The 12,500-nt window shown below is 44.4% G+C and overlaps 1 protein-coding gene across 2 annotated transcripts in view; it reads right to left on the reverse strand.

Annotated features, from left to right (window-relative positions):
* Nucleotides 1-12,500, reverse strand: part of LOC122263132 (uncharacterized) — a 45,322-nt gene that overhangs the window by 31,879 nt on the left and 943 nt on the right. The gene's annotated exons all lie outside the window — the stretch shown is intronic.

A 12,500-nucleotide genomic window follows, 5' to 3' on the forward strand; every position in this document is an offset into this window, starting at 1 on the left:
AAGAGGAAGAGAGGAGAAGCAGTGAGGCAGTGAGGACAAGGAGAAGAATGGGGGAAAGGGATAAACGATGGGTAGTTACAGTAAAAATATGTTGACTTAGTGAATGATAAAAGGAATTTAACGAAAAAAAATGATCGGACTAGTAAAAAGACACGATATTGGGAAACTAGAGATAGTGAAAGAACGAAAAAGACAGAAGTAACGAATGAGAGGCGAGAAGGAGATGAGAAAGAGAAGAAAAGAAAGGTAAGAGAAGGAGAGAGAGATGAAGAAATAATGAGATGAACGGATATATGAAAGCAGAGTACGAAAGCATTGAGGATCGAAAAATGGAGTTAGAAATTTTCGAGAAAGAAAAGGACCGAGATAGAAAAAAGGGAGATTGAAGAAAAGACGAGTCGAAGTGACCCCCCACACTCTGAATTACTGTCGATAAGAGAAACAAATAAAAAAGTGAAGAAAGAAAAAAAGACTCAATGCGCTGAGCGATGGGCAGGTAGGGCGGGGTTGCGGTATAGGAGGGTGGAGGGTGTGGTGGGGGGGTACTTTTGAGGACAATCGACTTTCACTGCTATCTGGACCCCGTGACCCCAGTCGCAGGTGTGTGTGTGTGTGGGGGGGGGGGTATCACCCTAGCCTAGAGGGGAGGTAGGGTGTGGAGGGGGTGAGAGGGTAGGAAGGTCGAAGGATGGCGGATATAAGGAAATGGGAAGAAGAGGAAGAAGAGGAGGAGCAGCGGGAGGAGGCAGAGGAGGAGTAGGAGGAGGAGGAGGAGTAGGTGGAGGAGGAGGAGGAGGAGGAGGAAGAAGAGGAGGAGGAAGAGGAGGAGGATAGGAGTGAGTGCAGGAGAGAGAAGGCTAGGAGAAGGAGGAGAAGAGGAATGGAGATATGAGGCAGGAGAGGAGGAGGATGAGGAGGAGACGAGTTAAGGTGGAGGAATGAGAGGTTGCGGGATGGAGGAGCGGGAGGAGAGAGGTCAAGGAAGTGAGGTAAGATGAGGAAGAAGAGGATGAAGAGGAAGAGAAGGAAGGAGGAGAAGAAGGAAAAGAAAGAGAAGGAGGAGGTAAAGACGGAGTAGCCAAGGAGAGACAGGAAGAAAGAGGTGATAAAGCACACGAAGACTGATAAAAAGAAAAAGGCTAAGATAAAAAAAAAAACACAACGAAGAAAAAACAAAATACATACACATAAAAAAACAATAACAAAATGAAGCAACCAAACACAAAGATAGCAACGAAAAAAGACAAAAGACAAAAGACAAACAAACCAGGATAACTTCTTAATGCCGTATTCAATCTCCACCCCCCCCCTCCTTTTTTTTTCAACCTCCCCCCCCCAAGCCAGCCGACCGACCGCCACTCCACAAACGCACCCGTGACACAATAACTCAACCCGGATGTATGCAGCGCTGTCCACGAACACCTGAACACAATCCGGATACGGTTTGCATAAACATAAAATCCGCATCATTATCATTATTATCGTCGAGTTTCTCTATCAACTCTCTTTACAATGGGATCAGCTGGCAGCGTGGCCTTGCAATTGAATGCTCGCAGACCCGCCATGCGTGTGTATCCCCCCCCCTTTCTCTCTCTCTCTCTCTCTCTCTCTCTCTCTCTCTCTCTCTCTCTCTCTCTCTCTCATATACGCACGCGCGCGCGCGCGCACACACACACACACACACACACACACACATACACATACACATACACATACACATACACATACACATACACATACACATACATACACATACATAATCCACATACTAATACACATACCCACACAATACCACACACACATCACATCCCAAACACATACACCCACACATACAATACACCTTCCATACACTAATACCACAACATACATACATACATACACCCACACACACACACACACACACACACACACAGATGATGAGTGATAATTGAGTTGTAGCTGTCTTCGCTGATGTGCAGAGTAATGTTTATGCGCGAGAAATTATAGAATTCGCGCAGAGCGAGAATGAGATAGAGCGAGAGGAGAGATGGGAGAGGAGGATTGGAGGGTGGAGGAGAGAGAAGAGAGTAGATGAGAGGAGAGAGGAAGAACGAAAATGGAGATGTATATGATGAGGCAGAGATTTGAGTAGATTGCTAAGAGAGATAGAGGAGAGAGAGTATGAAGGAGGATGGAGAGAGCAGAGATGAGAGGGAGAAGAGGAGGGGAAGAAGAGGGGAGAAAGAGAGGAGATGAGAGTATGAGGGTGATGGACGAGACGATGCCAGTAGTAGAGAGAGAAGGAGATGAGGAGAGTCCCGAGCAGAGAGCGAAGTCAGAGAGAGAGAAAGAGAGTCAGACAGAAGAGGAAGCGAAGAGAGATGAAGAGGAGAGAGAGACGAGAGGAGAGAGAGGATTTTTGACTGCGTGGCTGAGCGACGAGAGAGAGAGAGATGATTGAGTGAGAGCTGAAGTGGATGAATGAGTGAGAGCGCGAGAGAGAGAGATGAGAGAGTCAGAGGAGAGAGAGAATCAAAGCGAGAGAAAGAGTAGTAAGAAGGGATGAGATGTAGAGTCAGAGAGAAAGAGAGAAACAAACAGACAGAAATCAAGATAAATACATCAAGCACCAATCTTCATAAAATCACGGACTTGCACCACGCCACGCCCTCCCCATGCCTCAGTCGCCCTCCTCCATTCATCATTAACGTTTTCACCTATTTTTGTGAATGAAAGGCCACCCGTGAAGGAAAGCCAATTGTGAATGAATGGAAGCCCAATTGACTCCGCCCACAAAGCACGTGCTGGAAGTACCTGGCTCTCGGCGGGGCTGACTTCGAGTTCTGGTTTGCCGAAGCGCTTCTAGGTGAAGGAGGAGGGGGGAGGGAGGAATGGGGAAGGAAGGAAGGAAGAAAGTATGCGAAAGGATGGAGGAATTATGGGAAGGTGGGAAAGAAGGAAGGGGTAAGAAGGTAGATTTTAAAGGGAAGGGGTTGTGGGGGTGTGTGTGGGATGTGGGTGTGTGTGGGGTGTGTGGGTGTGGCGTGCGGGGTGGGGGTTGTGTGTGTGTGGCTGTTGTGCTGTTGTGGATGTGGTGTGTGTGTGTGTGTGTGTGTTTGTTGTGGTTGTGTGTGTGTGTGTGTGTGTGTGTGAGGGTGTGTTGTTGTTGTGTGATGTGTCGTGTTGTGTGTGTGTGTGTTGTGTGGGTGTTGTTGTGTGTGTGTGTGTGTGTGTGTGGAGTGAGATTGTGGGGAGTGATGAGAGAGATGATGACTAGAGAAAGAGAGAGCAGAGATTGAGAGGAGAGTCCGAGAGAGTGGTGAGGAGAATTGTGCAGCTAGAGAGCACTGTAGTGTGACCGAGAGAGAGAGAAAGAGAGAGAGAAGACAGAGAGAGCGAGATAAAAAGAATAGATATATAAACAAAGAAACAGAAAAGTAACACATTCAAAGAGAAACTGACCACAGAAAACAACAATAACGAAAGAAATTAAAGAACAAGCAACAAGCAAGGGAAATGCCACACACACACACAACAAAAAGCTACGATGGACGCAACATTCCAGTCAAGACCGACACATTACATCCAGTATGTACAATCAGCCTCTGGCTCGTGTACATGTGGGTCAGCAGCCCCCCCCCCCATCCCCCCACCCCTCCCCTTCCTTTATCACCCTTCCCTACCCCGCCCCCCCCCCCCACCTCCTCTCCCGTCTTCTCTCTTTATATTTATCTCTCTCTCTCACTCCTTCTCCTCTCTCTGATCCTCCCCTTCTTCTCCTTTCTCACCTTCCCTACACCTCCCCTTCTCCCCCTCTCCCCTTGATCCCCCCACCTTTACCCCCCTCTCTCTACTCCCTCCCCTTCCCTTCGTTCCCCCCACCCCTACCTACCCCCCGCTCCCACCTACGAATATTATGTAATCGAGAGTTTGTTGACAGATGGGTCTTGTCTTGCCCGGGGGGGGCGATGCAGACCTGATGTACCGTACGGTTTCCAATCTCTCCGACCCTCTCTCTACTCCCTCTCTCATCTCTCTGCTCTCTTCTCGCTCTTTTCTCTCTCTCTCTCTCTCCATCTCTCCCCCCCCTCTCTCCTCTTCTCTATATCTAATCTATCTCTCTATGCTCAGGCTACTAGTTTATCATGTGACTACAATCTGACGGTATGTTAGGCCTGTTGTCTCAATAACGAGAGAGATGAGCAGAGAGGGGGGGCTGTGAGTGGATGAGAGGGGGAGGTGAGGAAGAGAGAGAGACGAGAGGAGAAGTAGGAAAGAGATCGAAGGAAGAAGAGGAGATAGATGGGAGGAAAAGAGACAGAAAGAGAGACGAGAGGAAAAAGAGATCAGAAAGGTGAGAGAGGGAGGAGAGAGAGAGAGAGAGAGAGAGAATGGCGATGATGTGAGACTGAGGAAGAGAGAGAGAGATTTGGGAGAGATTGAGTTTGACTTGGAAGAGAGAAGAGTGGGGGGGGAGAGGGAGTGAGGGAGAGAGAGGTGGAGCGATGAGAGATGGAGGAGATGGAGGAGGAGAGAGAGTGTTAGATGATGAGAGAAGAGAAAGAAAGAGAGAGAGATGAGAGAGAAGAGAAAGAGAGGAAAAAAAGAGAGAGAAGGGAAAGAGAGAGGAGAAGGAAAAAGAGAAACGAGAGAAAAGTAGGAGGAAGAGAGAAACTACAGGAAGAGAGGAGATTCCAGAGAGTTGTGCGTAAGTCATGCGCTCGGAACATCCTACTTGGGGTAGAAAGTTACTGAAGCGAGAGTGAATAAGGGAGTCCGATTGGTAGAGTAGAGAGAGAGAGAGAGAGAGAGTGAGTACCAGCGCACAGAGATGACCTTGAAACATCAATACAAGGCACCGCGTGACCCTTCTCCTCGCCCCCCTCCCCCCCCCCCTCCGCCTTTCCTCTCTACCCCCGCCATACGAAAATAAGGTCACGTGATTGACCTTGCGTCGATAGATATGATTACATTGGACCTTTCCTAGGACGGACGCTTGGACTTACGCTGACTCACTGTAGGTGTCTATTGCGCTCAGGGATCGATGGAAACATCTGTGCGATCTCTATAGCGATCTGCTTACATCTGTAGATACTATAGATTGCTAGATACTGCATTAGCCTGAATAAATGACTCCACCTTTATCCTCACTCTTTATCTCTTCTCTCTATTGTTCTGTCTTCTTCTATCTATGATCTGCTTATATCTCTTTATCTAGATCTCTATTATGATTATCTCGTCTTTAGCTCAGACGTAGTCGAAGGTTTACCGTATCTCTGCTATATTATCTTTCTCTTTCTATTTCTCTTTAGAATGTCTCTTCTAGTTTAATAGTCTTTCCGCGTGTATATTTATATTTTTCTCGTTTCATCTTTCTCTTCTAGATGGAATTATTGATCAATGTTGTCTCGCCTATGTGTTGTGTGCGATCTAGTATGACTAGATGTATAGTAGATGTTGATTTGATGTTGAGAGGTGATAGCTTCTTCTGGAGGAGTTGTTTAGATTCACCGTAAGATGAGGGAGGAGCTAGACACGCTGCAGCTTTGATCGGATATGAAGCAGAAGTAGAGATGCGATCGGAGGCCTAGAGAGGGCGAGGGTTGATTTGTGCGAGATCCGACAGTAGTAGGATGTTTATGGCAGAGATTTAGAGCGAACGATAGTCGAGTCGATGAGGATGGAGGCGAGAGTAGGGAGGTAGATATGGATGACAGCGAGCACGGATGACGACGAGGGAGATGATGAGTAGATGAAAGGAGAGAGCGAAGCGGGAAAGAATTTAATTATTTCTATAATTATATATATAAATATATATATATATATATATATATATATACATTTATATAAGACATACATACACATACAATACCCCAAACACACACACACGCGAATATATATATATATTACTATATTAGTGATATATATATAGTAATATATATATATAGATATATATATTATATTTATGTGATCTGTAGATTGTTATATTATAATATTATATATATATATATATATATAATATAATATGTATATGTATATGTATATGTATATGTATATGAGATATGTATATGTATAAGTTATGTATGTGTATGTCGTATATGTATATGTGTATATACTATCTATATAATATATATAGTGATATTATTATATATATATATAATATATAATATGGTATCTGTATTATGTATTAGTGTGTATGTGTATGTGTGTGTGTTTGTGTACATAAGCATCTGTTACGCACTACATCAACTTTATTGCAACATAAACAAAGAGCATCAAGACAAACACACCGATTCAAGTTCCATTACCCGTGTTTTACGACATAAAAAAACAACAACATAAATAAATAACCAAAAGCAACCAACCCCAAACAACGCAAAAATAGGTAAAAAAAAAAAATAAATAATAAATAAATAAAAATAAAATAAAACTCAAATTTCACACAAAATAAAGAGTCGTTTTTTTCCACTCGGGAAATTCTTTGCATAAATAGCTGACGTTTTGGTTATTATAATTAATGAATGGATGGGTAGGGGGGAAGAGAGAGGGGGAGGGGGAGGGGAGGAGGAGAAGAAGATACACAGGAGGAGGAGGAGGAGTTGAGGGAAGAGGAGGAGTTGGGGGAAGAGGATAAGTTGGAGAAGGGGGAGGAGGAGAAGAAGATACACAGGGGGTGGGAGGAGCGGGGAGGGGGAGGGAAAGAGAGAAGAAGATGCACAGCGAAGGGAAAGGTTGAGAATGAGAAGGAGGGAGGTGGAGAAGATGGAGAGGAGAAGGAGGAGAAGAGGGGGAGAAGGGATGGTGAGGATGAAGGAGAAGGAGTTGGTAGATGGAAGGAGGGGAAGGAGAAGATGGTGATTGGTGTGATGGAGATGGGATGAAGGAGAGGAGAAGGGAGAGAAGAAGGAGAAGGTCTGAAGGAGAAGGAGAAGGAGAAGAAAATACACAGGAGGAGAAGGAGAAGGAGAAGGAGAAGGAGAAGGAGAAGGAGAAGAAGAAGAAGAAGAAGAAGAAGAAGAAGAAGAAGAAGAAGAGGAGGAGAAGAAAACGCAAGAAGAAGAAGATGATGTTTTTGTATGACTATGAAAAAGAAAGAGAGAAAGAAAAGAGAAGAAAAAGAAGTGGAGGAGGAGAAGGAAGAAGAACGCGCCGCGCGCAAGAATGTAGGAAACAGAAGTGGAAAAAAAAAAAAAGAAAAAAAAAAAGAACGATGTAAAAAGTAGGTGAAGATGAAAAGGAAGGAAAACGAAGAAAAATGGAAAGAGAAGAAGAAAATCAGAAAGGTCAACAAAGGAAAAAAAAGAACATAATAAGAACAGAAATCACAAGAAAAGGAGAAGGGGTTAGTAGGTATGTGAACGAGGCATCAAGGCCGTTCTTTAGGCTAACGACCGGAAGTGGTTTGTGTTAAGGGGGGTGGGGGGACGATAAAAAGATGGGGGTAGGGGATAGGGAAAGAGGGGGGGAGAGGGGGGGAGCCATTGAGGACGCCATCATGTGTATATGTGAGCGGTGAAAAGGAAAACAAAAGAGGGGAGATGGGAGATGGGAGATAGGAAAAGGAAGGGAGGAACGGATTGAAAGAGAAGTGGCGAAAGAAAAGGTAAGCAAGGAAGTAGAAATCAAAGAAAGAAAAGTTTAAAAAGAGAGAAGGAGGGAGAGAGGGATAGGATGAGGATAGATGGAGATAGAGAAAGATATAGAGAGATAGATAGAGGGAAAGAAGGGGAGAGAGAGAGGGAGGGAGGGAGGGAGGGAGGGAGGGAGAGAGGGAGAGGGAGGGAGAGAGAGGGAGAGGGAGAGGGAGAGGGAGAGGGAGAGGGAGAGGGAGAGGGAGGAAGAGGATGTTTAGTTTATTAACAATACCTAAAAAAACAACTACCATCAAAACCATAATAAATTCAATACAATTAGAAACCCACACATATCTCATAACTCACCAAAAATGGGGCAGAGAGAGGGAGTGAGAATAGAGAAGAAAGAAGAGAGACGAAGAGATTAAGCGGGAAAACAATAAAAAAATTTCCAACCACAAGCACATTGTTCATCACCCACAAACCATGACCCTCCCCCTCCCCCCTCCCCCTCCCACCCCTCCCCCCTATTAGTCGGCCGTTAAAATATGACTTTTAATTGTCCCTAACCGACTAAATTCTTAAAATACTTTTATCCTAACCTAAGCCAGACCTAATCGTGCCCGGGACCGAACATACCAGACACTAATTACCCTCCTAGGGTATTAATGCCATTTAATTACGACTGCCGTAACAGTCTGTCCCTCTTCTTAATTATCCTTAATTATCAATGCCAGCTGACATGGAGGTCTGGCGACGTAATAAATAACATGATTTGAAACCTCGGCGACGAAAATATTGAACCCATTTCTGACTAGAAGAATGTGTTTGTATATCTGTCAGCATATAAGATATAGGTTTACACTCGCATACATACATCAGCGTCTTTGTTTACGTAAACACGCGAGTTGAACATTTGTCCAGTGACAACCTATATTTTCGGCTTCTATCTACTGTAGAATGCATTTATACAACGCCTGCTCAAAGAAAAATACAATTATAAACAAGATCTTCGGTTACGAGTAAAGGTTTTTTTCTTTTTTTTTTATCAAGGGGAGAGACACAGAGAGATCTTATCATATCAACATTAGCTACATTATGTTCACTAAAAGATTACGGTGCCGCCCAGTCTGCTGCATTCTTTATTTATTTCTATTTTTTACTTTTTTTTTATTTACAAGAGGACTGAAACAATGCTTGTGTCCTCGTATTTGGAGGGTGGGAGAGGGAGAGGGAGAGGGATGATTGATTGGAGAGAGGAGAGAGGGAGAATGGGGAGAGAGGGAGAGAGGGTGATGTGGGAGGGAGAGGCGAGCTAACCTGGGATGGAGGGAGATGAGAGGAAGAGAGAGATGAGATTTGAGAGTACTGAGAGCGATGGAAGAGTATGAGTGAGCTTGGTCTTTGGCGAGGATGTTAGACGTGAATGAAGGGAGGATAGAGAGAGATGCGGTGGAGGGTGGTGAGAGGGAGGGGGATTTGGAGGGGGGCGGGTGGGTTGGGGATGTAGGGGGGAGGGGGTGTGGGGAAGAAGGGGAGGGGAGAGAGAGAGGAGGAGTGGTAGAGAGAGAGATGGTTGATTGGAGAGAGAGAGAGAGAGCAGGAGGGGGATCTATCTTTGATAGAGTGGGGCCGGGGGGAGAGGAGTGGAGAAGAGAGAGAGAGAGAGAGAGAGAGAGAGAAAGAAGACACACGGAACGCGAGAGAAACTACATAAGAGAAATAAACAGAAATGAAGAAAAACTGAGAAGAGGAAGGCGGGAGGAGACAGGGAAGGAAACAGCGAGTAAGCGAAGAAAAAAATACTGGTTGGGTAAACGAGGTAGTATATTAAGAAAAGTAAAGACATGAGAGATAAAGGAGAGACAAAAGAGAATAAAAATAAAGACGAGGTATAGAAGAGAGACCGAGAGAAGGAGATAACTAAGCAGAACTAAGACACAGGAGCCGAAGAAGAGGGGAAGATATATATATAGATATATATATATATATATATATATATATATATATATATATATATATATATATATATATATTTATATATATATAAGTTTTATATATATATATATATAAGAGAGCGGAGAGATGCGAAAGGAGGTAAGGAGAAAGGAGGAAGCAGAAAAAAATAGAGTATTTAAAAAGCTGAGGCAGCAGGAGAGGGAAATAGAGGAGAATGAAAAGAGCCCAGAGTACGAGGTCTCTTCACCGCACAGGATACGACTCACTCCGCACAAAACGTTCCGTACTTCCAAGACAAAAAAAAAAAAAGAAAAAGAAAAAAAAAAGATAACGACCCCATTTTGCATCAGCACCTGGAAAACGAGTCGGCCCCATCCCCCACACACCACATCCTCCTAACCACTCCCCATGTCCCCATGTCACACCCCTGAAAAGAGGCATATCCTCGCCCTAATTACGATGACAGCCATCCCTCGCCTCCGGGCAAGGTTGAGACACGAGACTTGCTTGGGAAACCCCAGGAGGTGAGCGATCCTACCGAGCCTTAGCATCCCTCATCCTCATCCTCAACTCACCTGATGCTAGACGCTAGACTCGAGACCTAAAGCAGCATCCTACCTAGCTACCGATACAAACAATCTACCCTTGTTAGGGTGCGATCATATCGAAAGACTTTTAACCGCCAGAGAATAAGAGGTAAAAGTAAAGAGTAATAAGGGTTAGATGAATAAGTGAGGGGTGTGAAATCCGTGAGAATAAGGGTTTAGAGAGAATATCAGGGTAAAAGAGAATAAGGGTCGTAGTTTAAGAGCATAAAGGGTGTGAGAAAGAGAATAAGGAGTTTAGTAAGAGAATATAAGGGTTTAAAAGAGAAAAGGGTAATAACGAGGAATTAAGGGCAAGAGAATAAGGGTTTAAAGAGAATTAAGGTTTTTAAAGGAATTAAGGGCAAAGAGAATAAGGGTAAAGTGAAATAAGGGGTTAGTTAAAGAGAGGGGGGGTGGGGGGGGGGGGGGGGGGGGGGGGGGGGAATAAAGGGTGGTAAACGAGAATAAGCGGTAAAGAGCATAAGGAGTAAATGAGAGGCATAAGGGTAAAGCAGAGGAATAAGTGGTCGTGTAAAGAGAATAAGGGTAATAAGGAGAGAAATAAGGGTTATTGGTTATAAGCAGAATAAGGCGTTTAATAGGCATAAGGGTTAAAGAGCACTAGTGCATAGGAGGGTAAAGAGAATAAGGGTAAAGAGAATAAGGGTAAAGAGCATAAGGGTAAAGAGAATAAGGGTAAAGAGAATAAGGGTAAAGAGAATAAGGGTAAAGAGAATAAGGGTAAAGAGAATAAGGGTAAAGAGAATAAGGGTAAAGAGAATAAGGGTAAAGAGAATAAGGGTAAACTAAGGGACGCACTAACGCACACCTCCCTCCTGCCAGCGCCTTCGTTATTATTACACGCGGGCGTCTCAAAAACCAGCTTTGCTTTTTCCCTTCCTTCCGAGGCACGCGAAACTCGTCCCTGTGGCCGCCCTACCGAGGGACGTTTCAGGAGTATAGACGGACGAACTACGTGGCCCAGGAGACCGGTTTGGACACCGAAGGGGGGTTAGTTGTAGACGTCGGGAGGTGCACCCCAGGAGGTATAGTATCCAAGAAGTGTAATTCAGACGCTCAGTCGCAGGTAGGGTGTACCCAGTAGTTATAGCAGCCCTAGTATTACGTATGTGAGTTATGTGTAGTAACACATAGAGAGTGTATAGGAAGGTATACGCACTCATGAGCTTAGTAGTATAGAGCGAGCAGGCAGAGTGCCAGAGTCGTATCAGTCCAGAGTGACCAGTGTCCTGCGTACGGACGAGCACATAGCCGCCGCTCAGGTAAAAAGTAAGAGTGAAGCGGCTATTGTCTACGTGTGTCTCGGGAGCTGCCTTACCACACCCTCTCTCTCTCTGTCTCTCTCTCTCTTCGTTATCGGTAGCTCATTCGGGATCGTCTCTCTCTCTCTACTCGTCATAGTCATGTCGTCATGCTCTACTCTAGTCTCTCTCTCTCTAGTCTAGCTCTCATCTTCTGTACTCTCTCTCTCTCTGTCTCTCTATCTCTGTCTCTCTATCTCTGTCTCTCTATCTCTGTCTCTCTATCTCTGTCTCTCTATCTCTGTCTCTCTCTATTTATCTCTCTCTCTCTATTTATCTATCTCTCTCTCTATATATATATATCTGTATGTATCTATCTCTCTCTATATATATCTCTGTATGTATCTCTCTCTCTCTTCTTTCTTTCTTTCTTTTTCATCTCACTGAAAACATCTCTCGCCAATCATCTTTGCCGATTTCCTGTTTTCTTTTCTCTTTCCTCTCTTCCCTCTTGGTAACTCTTTCTCTCAATTTTCTTTGTCTCCTTCCTTTTTATATTTCCTCCATCTCTCTCTCCCTCCATCTCCCTCTCCCTTCATCTCCATCTCCCTCTATCTCTCTCTCCCTCCCTCTCCCTCTCCCTCTCCCTCCTAATAGATAAATTATCCTCTCCATCCTGTGTGAATTCCAAGATTAATTCTATGAACCTACGCGCCATGTGATCTGCATAGACCTACATTCGCTTTCGGAAATGCAATAGACAGGTGTTCACTAGCAATACAAAACGGACTAGTTTAACCTTAGCCGATAACGAATAAATATGCGTTTGATTGTGTTATGTCTCGGTTCGTACCTTATTGCAAAGTCAAAGTCGACCATAGATGATACGCTTGGCATTTGCGAACAAAAGAAATGTGAGATTGTTGCAAATCAATTCTTATTCACCCTGAGGTAAGAGGGTACTCCTAAAATACCCATCGAATCCAGTATTCCATAGGGGGGAAGGGGGGGTATTCGAGAATTCCATAGGGGGTAAAAGGGGGTATTCCAGTATTCCAAAAGGGGGAAAAGGGGGTATTCCAGCATTCCATAGGGGGGGAAGGGGTGTTCGAGAATTCCATATGGGGAGATTTAAATAT

This window comes from Penaeus japonicus, unplaced genomic scaffold, assembly GCF_977035675.1.
Source record: "Penaeus japonicus unplaced genomic scaffold, GWHDUDI00000001_assembly GWHDUDI00000022, whole genome shotgun sequence".
Lineage (NCBI taxonomy): Eukaryota > Metazoa > Arthropoda > Malacostraca > Decapoda > Penaeidae > Penaeus > Penaeus japonicus.